At 35.6% G+C, this 14,181-nt stretch overlaps 1 long non-coding RNA gene across 1 annotated transcript; it reads left to right on the top strand.

Moving 5' to 3' along the window:
- Nucleotides 1-12,407: 12,407 nt before the first annotated feature.
- Nucleotides 12,408-12,912, top strand: LOC145107430 (uncharacterized). The gene is made up of 3 exons (XR_013707860.1): nt 12,408-12,510; nt 12,604-12,728; nt 12,820-12,912. It is a non-coding gene; the product is annotated as an uncharacterized LOC145107430 (long non-coding RNA).
- Nucleotides 12,913-14,181: the final 1,269 nt, after the last annotated feature.

Here is a 14,181-nt window from a genome sequence, read left to right as displayed (position 1 = left end):
GCTTTCCTCGCTCATATTATGGATAAAACCAGAGAAGGAGTAAACATTAAAGACATCCCAGTGGCATGTGACTTCCCGGATGTATTTCCAGAAGACCTTCTGGGAATACGCCCAGAAAGACAGGTTGAATTTCGAATCGACCTCATACCAGGAGCCACATCAATTGCCAACTCACCCTACATGTTAACTTCAGCTATAATGCAGGAGTTATCCAATTAATTAAGCGAATCGTTGACCTTTTTAAATTAACTTGTATTATCATGAAATCGTTGAAGCAGGTTGAGCGGAACAAACTAATGGATATTTTGTTATATTTTGTTTCATCATACTATGACTATTTTGGCATGTAATATTCAAATACAATACTCGATGTAAACAATGAATGCTGTTATATTACATGTGTGATGATGATGATGTTATGTTGCAATTATATACTCGGTGATGATACTACAACAATTGAGTCACGCTCAAGCCCCTGGACGTTTCCGCCGTCTGGTTCGGGGGTGTGACAAATACTGCCCGAGGGGCGAAGTTCAAAGGCTGGAACAAGAACTATGGGAGCACACCATGGTCGGCTCGGACATAGTGACCTACACTGACAAGTTTAGCGACATGGCATCACTGTGCCCCGGGATGGTTACCCCGGAGAGTAAGAAGATCGAAAGGTACATCTGGGGTTTAACTACCCCGATTCAAGGGGACGTACTGTCTTCATAAGAGAACTAAAGATCCGTACAGGTGAGCTATGATGGCTTAGTATGTACATCAGAGTTGTGCATAGCTAAGATTTTTGCAGACTTAGAGTGAGTGATTCCGCCTTAACTCCTGTTCCTTGTTTGGTTGTGGATTTGGGGCAGAGTCACTCAGTCGACCGTCTTATTCATCTTAATTATACATAACTTGTATATGCCAGGCGATCATAGAGATACCGAGGAGGATCATAATATAAAGTATCGACACTACTTATCAAAGCACTTTTACTGTTACTACTCGCTCATCGCGGTATGATTTGTGGCAGTGGTAATATCAAGGAGGAATCTGAAAGCACTAGAAAGTCTACCCAAAGTACATTGTCGAGAACACTCGGAATACACCATCGTATAACAAACGCTTCTTTCAAATCGGCCTAACTTTTGTTTCTGTAAAGAGTCTGTTGTTATCATTCGTCATGGATTGGCATGGTCCTCACCATACTAAGTTCATATGTTTTGAAAATTCTATCGCCTTAACCGACAAATTCACGAAACCCTCGTCATTCATAATGACAACCCGACCAAGACCTCAGTTTTGTCTCTTGTATTCTAGACCCCGAAGTACTCATGCGAGGAATACCTTTCCCTCCGAAACCTTGCCACCGTATACTCAACAGACCTTCCCGAACTACCACTCGTCCAATATATCAAGTTCAAGCACAAAGGCTAAGGACGAATACAACCCACCTATCACTATTAAGTGTATACGCGAGAGTGGTATATAATTATGATTATGCAGATTTAGTATGTGTGTTTCCGCCCTCTCTCCTATTCCTTGTTTGGTTGTGAACCTGGGGCAGAGTCGCACATCTGACTGTCTTACTAATCTTAATTATATACGACTTGTATACACGAGGTGATGATAGATGGAACAAGTATGAGCCTTATCATGAGCGTCAGGGCAAAGTTGCTCGGGTCTACAAGTGGGTATTCTGCCATTCAAAGAAGCACAACCCCAGGAGTACTCATAGGAAAGCTAATTTCGGGACGAAATTCCATCTAACGGGGGGATGATGTGACAACCCGAAATTTCTATCTGGTAAAGCGAATTAACCCATTCAAATGTCATACTTGTTTTTGCTATCTTTTAGCATTATTAGGGGTCTGTTTGAGGGTTCTAAGCCTAGTGCACTTAAGGATTGTGTGTAGGGATGTGTTAGCTAAATTTCATTGGGTTGCAATCGAGCCGGACACTCCATCACAAGGAGTTTACGACCGCAAAATAGAGTTACGGCCGTAAACTCTAGGCAGCCGTGAAACCCTTCTCTTAAGTATCAATTTCCTTCATTTCTTCAACACTTCTCACATCTTCAAGGCTGAAACTCGATTATCTCTCAAGTATCATCAAGAACACTTCATTTTCTTCAATATTGTAAGTGTTTCTTCCGTTTGCTTCTTGATCTTGTGAAACCCTATGATTTCATCCATGAATTCAACTCTTTTGGGTTAGATCTTCAAATCATCATAATTTTCATCAAAAACACCAAGAACACCAAGAACACCTACTTGTTCTTGGGCCGTAAACACCCTAAAGACCTCCAAAGTGTGAGAATCTCTTCTATCATCTATTTATCCATAAGAAACACGTGATTCCTAGCCATGAAACAAACCATAAGTGCCTGATCTTGAAGAGTTTACGGCCGTAAACCCTTCATAAGATCATGATTTTGGCCGTAAACCCTTCTTAGATCAAGCTTTGGCCGTAAACACTTAAGCATCTTTGGCCATAAACACACTTTGTGTGGCCGTGAACTTCGTTTTATCAATCACATGTGATTGTAACACTTCATTTCAAGTGTTTCCTAGTCCCTAAGGTTGTTTCCCTTCATATTAGTGGTGTTAAACACTAATAATATACATATATGTATCAATATACGCCAATTAGGACTCGTTTGTGCCTCGGGACTTCATTCGTGGAACTTCTCATCCTTACGTGAATCTTCAATTAAATCACCCATGTAAGGTGAGTTCATACCCCTATAATCAATCTTTTAAATGTTTTAAATGCTTTTAAGGGGGGAATACAAGTTGAACATAATGAATATTGTGTAAATATTTACATGTGATAATCATCACATTAAAAGATTTCTTATGCTTTTGTTAGTGATCAAAGCGATTCAAAAACTCTTTTTAAAGTATTAGTTTGATTGTTTGTAAAACTTCATTCTTAAAGTACATGCTTAACTCAGTAGATAAATGAGTCTTTTCTTCAAGTCAGTAACAGTTCAAGTAAACATACTAGTAAACTATAATAGGTGTAGTTTAGGGGTTCAGTTCATAGTATAACTAGTACAGGGAGGAACATACTATAACTAGAACAGAAGAACAAATCATGATTTACTTACTTATACCTTACACATCTACTAACCTAGTAAGGGAACGTATCATTAACTCATTGTTCTAAACAAAAGATGATAATAAACATGGTATAAGGGTATATATATATATATATATATATATATATATATATATATATATATATATATATATATATATATATATGGTGCGTCTACAAATGTGCCAGGTTATATATATGGGGTACATCTACAAAGTACCAGACAATAATAAATAAAACATGTTAATATATACAAAACTCACAACAGTATCGACTGAGGCGTTAAGAATGCAGGATTTCATTACTTCTAGTAGTCGTCCTAACAATAGAACAACGCCAAATAACTTACTCGTAACATGAACATTTAGTTAGAAGGGGGCCTATAATGTTAATTTACGATTCCCCGGTAGATACATCAGGGATATATATTAATCGGATCCGACAGGCAGTAGGATGTGTGCTTTCCGCTTCATTTCTTGTTCCTTGTTTGCTTGTGGGCTTAGAGCAGATTCACACAATCTACTATCTATTCGATCTTAGCTATATATATATATATATATATATATATATATATATATATATATATATATATATATATATATGCTGTATACACCAAGTAATCATAGGGAGTAACAGGTATGGGTCAGGTCATAGCATACAAATTCAGTAAACCGTTTTCTAGTACAAAACATACTTTTCAGATAGAACATTAAGTTGGATAAACTAGAAACTTATCTATAAAAGGTTTAAATCATTTTATTAAACCAGTATAACTTAAACGACCTTTAGTGGTTAATTCTATAATACCTTAGTTTATACATCAGGGTTACATATAATTAATATCCGATAGGCAGTTAATGTGTGACTTCCGCCTTACTTCCTGTTCCTTGTTTGGTTGTGGGCTTAGGGCAGATTCACACAATTAACTATTCGTTCGATATTAGATTATATATAGCTAGTATAAACTAAGTAATTATAGAAGGAACTATTGTGATTACCATTTTTACTAAAGGAAATATATGATTTTCTTAAAGAATGTTTTCATCAAATAAATGAACTATTACAGTTAACTCCGTGATTATCGAATGAATACGCCAGGGTTATATACAATGAAGATCTAACAGACAATGGGATGTATGACTTCCGCGTCATTTCCTGTTCCTTGTTTGGTTGTGGGCTTAAGGCAGATTCACACAATCGATTGTCTGTTTACTCTGGGTTTTATATAACTTATATCTATTTAGCACTCATAGAAGGGATTGTAGAATTATTTTTACTTATCTTCATCATATCAGAAAATATAGGATTTTCTGGAGGAACAGGCAAACTTTTCTAAAAGAACTTGCAACTTACTTTTCATCACTAAAATACTTATGAACTCGCCAGCTTAAATGCTGATCTACTCTTTCAAAATAACTTGTATTCTCAGGAAACTAGTAGACAGGTACGCGCACTAGGATTCAGAAGATGGAGCATAGTAGCTTCATGTCTTGTTTTGTTATTTACTTTTGGAGTCTATCTTTTGTGAACCACATACTTTGTAAACACTTTCATATTAATGAAATGGTTGTTTGTTACTTTGATTACTATGATGCATGTGTTGTGATACTAAACATGACGTCCTCCGCCCCCGAACATTTCCGCCGTTCCGGTTTGGGGGTGTGACATAAACCTTATGATTTTTGGAATGCTCAATTGAAAAATTAGATACTTAACCTTTCTTATGGAATTTGAGAACCAATATGTTCTTAAATTGTTTCAATTAGCACTTAATGGATTAAGTGGGGTGTGTTTGTAGGATAAAACACCTTCTAATCATGCGTGAGAACCTAAATAAATGGTACAAAGTGATTTAAAAAAGGGTCTTCAACAACTATGCAAAGAAGGGTGTTATTTTGAGAAAAATCGAGTTTTGGCTGTGTCCAGACATGAAAACACAGCCCATAGAAGTCCCTGATTGAAGATTATCTTGTTTTCTTCATAGCTTTTGCATACGGATTCGGTTAACGCGCGGTTTTCTCCTACATTCATATTTTTCATGAGGAATAGTTTAAACAATAAAATTTAGTAATGGAACCCTTGAGGGGTATTTTGGTCATTTTAATGACTTATGTCCATATATGGTGTAGGTAGTATTTGAAGAGGATTGTTCTAGGGAAAGGAACTAGAAGAGGATTAGATAACCTTCGTGTGACTAAGGTGAGTACGTGTTGGAATTTTACCACTTTAGGATACATGGCAAAATTATTTTACGATAAATGAAATGCAATGCTTTGATATATGAAATGTTTTGATATTGAAAGTGTTAAATGGTTTGGAAAGAATGTTTTGAAAGAATGTCTTGAAAGAAAGGATGTTTTTGATTGAAAAGAATGTTTTGATAACGTGTTTGAAATGTTTTGAAATATAAATGCTTTACTTTTGAAATAAGTATTTTGATACTATTGTATGAAATACATAAAGCATGGAAAGAATGTAAAGAAATAGAATGTAATGAACAGATCGGAAAGAATTGGAAAGTAATGAAAAGAATATATTGCCCGAGCCATGATACCTCGTAAGAGGCACTAGAGCAATTTATCAGGGTGGCGCATCCCCTTCACGAGATAGATGTCCTAATGGAAATGATGCCTTGGTGGATTGATTTGTTCTTTCCACCTTGGTCTAGACTTGTGAGTGGTTCCTTTATTGGACGTAGACCCTAAGTACAAAAATAGGAACGATTTAATACCGGAATGAGCCCTTAATGATAAAATAAAATGGAATATGGAAATATGTCTTTTGGAATGAAATGATAAGATATGAAATGAAAGGAAATGAAATGAAATGATATTTATGATGTGTACGAAACGAGTGTTTCTTGAAAATGTTTGAAACTGATTTATGGTCTAAAACTATGTTTTGTAAAGATGAAACGTTTTTGATGAAAATGTGATAAACGTTTTGGGTCTCAAACCCACGTAGCTAACGACACATTCTTATCTTACGTATCTATTTTTAATTTCATGTATCTCAGGTTACACTTAAGGGGAGAGGATGATAGATGAAAGTTAGAAGTGTTACGTCGTAATTTCTTAATCAATATTTTCATTTCAAAACACAATAAAACTCATTTTTCAATCTCAAATTCACAAGTGTCTAAAATGTCAACAATCCACAATATAAATCACAATCCCAGAATCATAAAATTTTATCTCGCCAGTGTGTACAATCATGCCGGTGCCTTCCCGCGATCCTCAGAACTACCTGAAACACATAACACATAACATGGTAAGCACAAAGCTTAGTGAGTTCCCCAAAATACCACACACAACTTGTTAGACATTCGAGGCTCAAACTCAATAAGACCCTCTGGTCAATGTGTCTCAGTGGGGCCCTCCGGTCCCACAACACAGTTGGACCCACTGGTCCCTCAACTCAACAACTCGATACAAAACACATTATGCATATCAGAAAACATATTGCATGATAGCTCAATACACAGATAAACACATAAGATATCTCAGTCACACGAAATTACCACTCATGGTAAAGCATAGTGAGAAGACTCACCTCGTAAGCTAGCAAGTGAAAATCTCGTACTCGGAAATCTCGAAGTTTAACCACCGGTCTAGCCTCGTAAGCTAGACTAACCCTTCTACATACTCACATAAGGGTAAAAGACTATTTTACCCCTCCATAGGCTTAATAGTCCAACTCTCTACGCTGGGCGTACTCGGCTGCCATGCAGGCATCGGGGATGCTCGACCCCTACGTTGCGCGTACTCGGATTACACCCATCGTACGTCCTAGTTTCACTCTACTCATATATTTGGTCTTAATCAGTTAAGAACCTTGGCTCATATCACAGATCTGGACTCCCTAATATCTCTTAATCCATAAAGTCAGTGACTTTAAACCTTTGCATGGCTGATTAGGTCACAACCGCTCAAAACACTCATCATCTTTCCTCATCAAGATCATATCTCATGCATGGCTCACTTCTCACGTCCAAGATTAGATTTTTATGACTTTACTCCACAAAATACACTAAAAGGGGGTAGATCAAGGTCTCTGGAGCTCATTGACTCATAAAGTCTCCATCTTTTGGGACAAAACCCTAAAATACTCCATAAATATGCACAAATCAAAAGAGTGAGAAAGCTTGAAGCTTTATACCTCTATGTGAAGCTTTCCACACAACTAATCTCAGATCCAAAAGCCTGGACTCTCACTCCTTCTCCAAGGCTTCTTCTCCACTTCAAGAACACAAGATCACACTCACAACCTCTCAAATGCACTGACAGGCTATAAGAACAAAGATTTAGGGTTAAGAGGGTTTGGTGTCTGGGAATGGTGGCCAAGAATGAGGCCATCATATCCTTTATATAGGGTCACACCCCAAATTAGGGTTTCCACTCTGGGCCTAGTATGCCCAGCGTACTCTCCGGTACGCCCAGCGTACTAGGTGGTCTCCGCGTCAAAAGCACGCTCATGAGTACGATGAGCGTACACTCTAGTACGCCCCGCGTACTCATTTACCACCTTTTCTCCAAAAGGGGCCAAAATGGACAAATGCTCAAAAGACCAAAGTTTTCAAGGTATACCTGGACTCGGGATGTTACAAGAAGTCAGGTGATAGAGAATGGAGTGGAACTTGATAAGTTCCTTGTTAATTGTATTGATGTAATTTTTATTTGATTGCTATGATTGTATTGATGGTTAATGGTAACATTCAATGTTTTAAATTTGTAAATGTTTTTGTGGAACAGATTTTTGTTAAATATGTGTTATCATCGGAATGTTTTTAAAACCATAACATTTTAAAGTTTAAAAAATTTTGAAATTTTTTTTGAGGTGTTACATATCTTTCTCAAACTAGCCTAAAGCTGAAATCAACTAACATAATTACATAAAATTTCAAAAGTTAACGGAATCTCAAACCCCACTCTAAATCGTGTTTCTACGCCAAAATTATGTAGAAACTCCACTTGCACCATTTTAATATATCAATACAATAATATAACATCAAATTTGGTTTTGTATTATTTATTTGAATGTAATGATTGTTTCTTACAATATTAACTTATATAATAAATTGATATTTAATATAGTCATAATATAAAAATTAATTTTTATGTTTTCAATTTATGTAATAGTTATAACACATTAGATTAAAAAAAACAAAACAAAAAAAACCATAGCATATTTTACAAAAGAAAAAGGTTATAGTCATTAAAACCCCCAAAATTTCACAAAATATATGATTATGTACGATATCAGTTTTTTGGTGCATTAGTGTCTCAAAGGACACGAAAATTTGTTCATTTTCGTCATTTAGCCAAATTTTACATTCTAAGGCTAGCCATCTTAGATGACTTGGACGAAGTGGGAGCTGAAATGCACATGGCTGGCTTCCTTCAATAGAAAAAACGCAATGGGTGACAAAATAAGGCTGGCGAATTTCAAACCAGGGTCTCTCAATCTTGAGGCAAGTAGGGTGAGCAAAAAACCGCACCGCAACTAAAATTAAATGTAAAAACCGCATAAACCATAACCGATTAACTGTAACCACAATAAAAACCAATGATGAGGTTTTCTGTTTTTCAAAAACCGCAAATTTGCGGTGCGGTGCGGTTATTAGTTTTTGAAAACCGCACAACACCGCATATATTATATATAATTTTTTTTTATTAATTATTAATATATTAAATATTAAAAATAAAACAAGTTTAATGGATGAAAGAAAGATAAAATTCTAGAAGACAAAAGTGTCTTTAACTTTGAAAAATGATGAAATTTGTCAATTTTAAGATATTTGTTGTTAATTACTAGTGATTTAACGTTTTTAAGATATTAGTTGTTTGTAATTTAAGTTAATTGTCTTATATTTTATGGTTTTTTATTATTACAAGTAATATGTTTAAACTTTTAAAGTTGTTTGAACTCTAAAGTGCGGTTAAAAACCACACAAAATAACCGCACCAAATTTATGCAGTTAATAACCGAAACACAAAAAAACAAAATCGCACCGCAAAAATAACCGCCTAACGGCACCGCAAAAATAACCGCACCAAGCGGTTTTGAAAATGGATAAACCGCATTTGCGGTTAGTAGTGAGGTTTTGGCCAATAACCGCACCGAACCGCACCGCGCTCACCCCTACAGGCAAGTGCTTCAACGACTAATCTCGACGGAGTTTTGTATTTTAATGCCTAACTTAATATATTTTATGTATATTAAGTTGGAACATTTAAATATTATGTGTCGTCGTCGTTGTCGTCGTCCTTATTATTACTATTATTATTATTATTATTATTATTATTATTATTATTTTATAAATTTATACATACATATTTATACGTATAAAAACCGTATTTATATACTTAAAATTGTACGTATAATTTTAAAAATATATAAAGAAGTTTCAAAATGCATAAATAAGTTTGCAAATTCATATAAATATGTATAAAATCCATATATATATATATATATATATATATATATATATATATATATATATATATATATATATATATATACTATTTTATAATGAATGTATAATAAGAAGCATAAAAGTTTTAATACCAAGTCTTAAACTAAGGAGCTTAAATCTTGATCATTAATTTTATATCAAATACTTTTAATGATCTAAAATGATGATCCTTATTAAATAAAAATAATCAATCAAAAACAACATTTAAAGCAATGACCACTTTTACCGCAATATAAAAGACGGCACTTGGTTATTTACCCAAATGTGCAAAACACTTTTTTCTTTTACAACCTTCATTTGAAAACTATCACCAGACTATCATTGTGACACCGAGAAAAGAACAATGCACCCCCAACTCACCTATTGCTGCACCATCGGAGGCTCCTCTTTGCTACTTTAATCTTTTATGCTTGCCTTCGATCTGGAATCGACAATGCCACCGCCACCATCGCCTTCATTACTAACGTTCAGATCTACCACCACTGTCTTTATCCTTTTTTTTTACTGTGTTTTTATTTTTAATATTTTTTATCTCGTATATGTTGTTTTTATCATTACAAATCTATTCATCTTCATTTTTTTGTAGACCATGTGTATCTTTTTTGGTTTTAAATGATTGACCCACAAAAAATGGTGTAACATGAACTACCCCATAAGAACAAGAACCTTCTTGTTCAAGTTTTTTAACATTCTCTTACTTAGGTCTTCCTCATATCCTGCACTTTCAAACTCATCATTGTTGATCACACCTAATCATCATCTTGGTTTAAATCTAATTCTATGTTTAGTCCTTGTCCAAACCATTCAACCTCATCCATGCAACTGCTAAACTCTCTCATATCAACCTCCAAGTAATCTAAAATAGCCTTTGGGTCAACAATGTAGTCAGAATCATCCTCTTCTTCTATATGCTCTTCTGAATCATCTTTTGAATCCTCTGCATGCCCTTGTTCATCCTCTTCATCCTGTAATTCTTCAACTTCAACCTCTCTTTCAAACCCACCCACATTATGATATCCATCACTGCTAAAAGGCTCAAAATCATCTAGTATTTCCCTATGATCCTGGTAATTAATATCCACTATAATTTCTTGCATTGTATGAGTTTCTTTTGGTACAAGGAAATACAAATCATCCTTAAACTCATTAACCACATCTTGTTTGTTTGGCTTAAAAGGAACTAGGGACATGGAAAAATCATACACACCATCTTCTATCTGTGCTTGATTAGCCAATTCTTTAAGTAGGACATTTATGTCTAATTTCTTGCTACAAGAACGAATTCCCTTCTTCTTAGGCCTAATCCTATTAAGTTTAGGAGAAAGATCATCATCCAGTTGCTCAATAACAACTTTACTTGGAGACATGAAGTAAGTGTGAAGTCTTGTAGAACCATGTTCAACGTACACATTAAGCACTCTGTTTTGAGGGACGTATTGAGCCATAGATAAAACATCTTGATCATTTCCTAGAGCCTTTAATCTAAAATCTAAGTCTAGATTAGGAATTCTATAATGATAGTACATTGTGTCATCCGCAGAATACCCTATCTCACGAATCATGTCATTTAGATCATGAACTGAAAAAAAGATCAGTATCAACAAAGTCAAAGAATGCCAACCTTCCTTCAACATACTTTCTTCCTGAGAACCTTGTAAAAAATCAACCACGATGTATCTTTAAAGTGAAGAAATTTGCGTGACCATCTGAAAAGGAAAAATCAATGAGCTTTGAATATAAAACCAAGAAACACCAAACAAAAAATTAAACAACTTACTGTAATTTTATCAAGGTCGGGTGCAATCGTACGAGGACCACGTAAATTCCACATACACAGTACCATTTTTTAGTTGATAAAAACTAAAATCGGATGCGAGGGATGAAGGATGAAGATCGTGAAGATGATCAGTAAGATAAGGTGAAGTGGAGATGAATGAGAGTTTCTTGGACTCTGGTTAATCAGAGGATAGGTTAATGACGTATCACTGCCTAATCACATCTTAAATGAGCGCCAAACATGAAAAGACGAATATACCCCCACATTAATGACCCCAAACAGCTATAAACTGACGGAGTTTTGAAAAAGGACCTCCAGTGCAATTTTTGCATACCACAAAGGTCAAACGCATCAAAAAAAATTAGTAGGGATTAACTTTGTTATTTTTGGCAAACCACAGAGACCATTTCTATAATTTTGTATAAAAAATATGAAATCTAAATGGCTTTGGATATTTTTAAATGTTTATAATAAATTTACCCTTTCGGTGTATGTAATTCAATAATAATATTTGGTGTAAAATACAAATTTATATGACAATGATATATATCATCTAAAAAGCTTAAAAGTTAAATTTTAAAGATAAAAAAAAAAGTTTGATCATTGTTAGATAGTTTATTTTGTTGCTAATAACTAATGGAATATTATCATCGTTAGAACTAATTATTATTATATATATATATATATATATATATATATATATATATATATATATATATATATATATATTAAAATTGTGGAGGAAAAGAACAGTAAAATTGGCATAGTTTGTCCACCTTTGGTCCCTTGAATTACATATATGGTCCTTGTACTTCTTTAATTAATTTATTCATACCCTTTTGTTTGTGGGCCTCGATCTTCCAGATCATTCCCACCGCCAGGGTGGGTTTAATTCCTTAACCATGGTCACCGCTTCATTTGGATCCTTCCAAATATCGGTTTGCCGGTCATTAGGGAATCGATCCTTCCACTTTCTTCTTTCCACCGTCCTTATCCAAACCTTCTGCTTAAAACCACCGTTTTTTCCACATGTTTTCGCCGTTGCTTTCTTTCGCTCCTCTGCAAATCCACCGCCTCCATAAATGGACTTCTGCCTTCCAGTTCCTTCCACGGTTTGATGCTCTTCCAAGCGACGGCTTTCCCCACCCGACCTCCACCTCCACCTGGTAAGGTAATTTCTTTCATCTACGGCTTAACGATTCTCGATGTTTAATTTAGTTTTCGCTCCCCAAGGTCTTCTGCTCAAGTTCTGTCTTCTTCACAGATCTTCCCAACATCACCACCGTTCATGGCTATAATCGCCACCTCACCTAAAACCCTTCCGCTCCAGTTTATCTCCAACTCAGGTGACCGCCATAGAAGACACCACCATCGCCTTCTGCTTCTCAGGTATCGAATCAATTTTGTAATACCTCAAATCGATTTCATTCTCAGACGTACAGAGGTTATAAGGTATTGATGCATCATCGGTGCCGTCCAGGAAGATTCCGCCGGCTTCTTCGATGTTGTGGGCCCGTAACCTCCGTAATTTCGTCGAATCTGGTGTTTGTCTTGGCTCTGAAGCTTTAATGGGTAAAATTAATTAGTTTCCCCCAAATCTGTCTCTTCTATTACTGTTCACTTATGAATACGTTTATGTGCTAAGATCTTTGTTCGGGTTCCCTATCTTCTTTTATCTATTCCAACTGCTTCCCACAGTCTGTAAATTGATTTCAGCCTCCGTTTTGACAAATTTGTTTTCGCATTGATCTTAGGAATGTTTTCAGGATTTTGAAATCCCCAGCGTTGGTGGGTAGAGCACAACACACCGCCTCCCTTCTTCCAATCAGGTGGTGTTCTGCTGCTCGCTTCCTTTTCTTCTGCCTCCGGTTTTTTGATCTCGGATCAGGTAACTAATAATGTCTAATTCTTTGTGATTTTTGTGACAACCCGAAATTTCCAATTGTTTTAACTCCGCAGTCAAGCACTTCAAAAATTAGCCAAATTCATCTCAAAAACATTTTTGGCCGGTTTTAAGTCCATTTGAGTATTTTATTTTAATTTTTCGTCAAACGAGCAAATAAATGGATGTGTCCGTTAGGTGTGTTCTGTAACGAGATAAACAATAAACACCTTGACTAGGTGTTTATGGCCAAACAAGGGGTTTGCACCGTAAACTCCTTTTGACATGAACTCATGCATATAGCATGAGTTTACACTCCATTTCCCACTTTTCCACTTCCCACTAAAGAACACCAAGCCTTTTTCCTCTCAAGTATCATCACACACTTCTTCCAAATCCACCAAAAATGTAAGTTTTCCTTCCTAAATGCGTTCATACAACACTTAATCTAGTGTTTGTGCATCATTTCATCCATGAATTCTTCATTTTTAACTCGATCTTCAAGTGTTCTTCAAAACACCAACAACACCAAGAACACACACTAGTGTTTTTGGGTCCTAAACACTCCTACAAGCTTCATATAAGTAAGTACACTCCTCCTAGCTAGTTGATAGCTTGGTGTACTTGTTAATCCATGGAATGAACACCAAAAATCCCCAAGAACATGTGTTTACGGTTTGGGGATCTCCCAAAACCGTAAACACCTCCAAAAGGTGTTTAGATGCCCCTAATGCCTTCTAATGTTTGTTTAAAGGAGTAGAACCTTGCATGCATGAACTAGAAACCCCAAAAACATGAAAGGAATAGACAAACATGAAATTACGATTTGGGAATGTCTCCCAAAACCGTAACCACCTTCCAAGGGTGTTTAACTGCCCTTAACACCTCCTATGGCTTGTATAAGTGACTAGAACCTTGCATGCATAAGATAGAAACACCAAAACACGAAAGAAGAGGATA

This window comes from Lactuca virosa, chromosome 1 (genome assembly GCF_052849685.1).
Source record: "Lactuca virosa cultivar CGN04683 chromosome 1, Lactuca_virosa_CGN04683_v6, whole genome shotgun sequence".
Taxonomy (NCBI): domain Eukaryota; kingdom Viridiplantae; phylum Streptophyta; class Magnoliopsida; order Asterales; family Asteraceae; genus Lactuca; species Lactuca virosa.
This window is presented reverse-complemented; position numbering and strand designations above follow the sequence as displayed.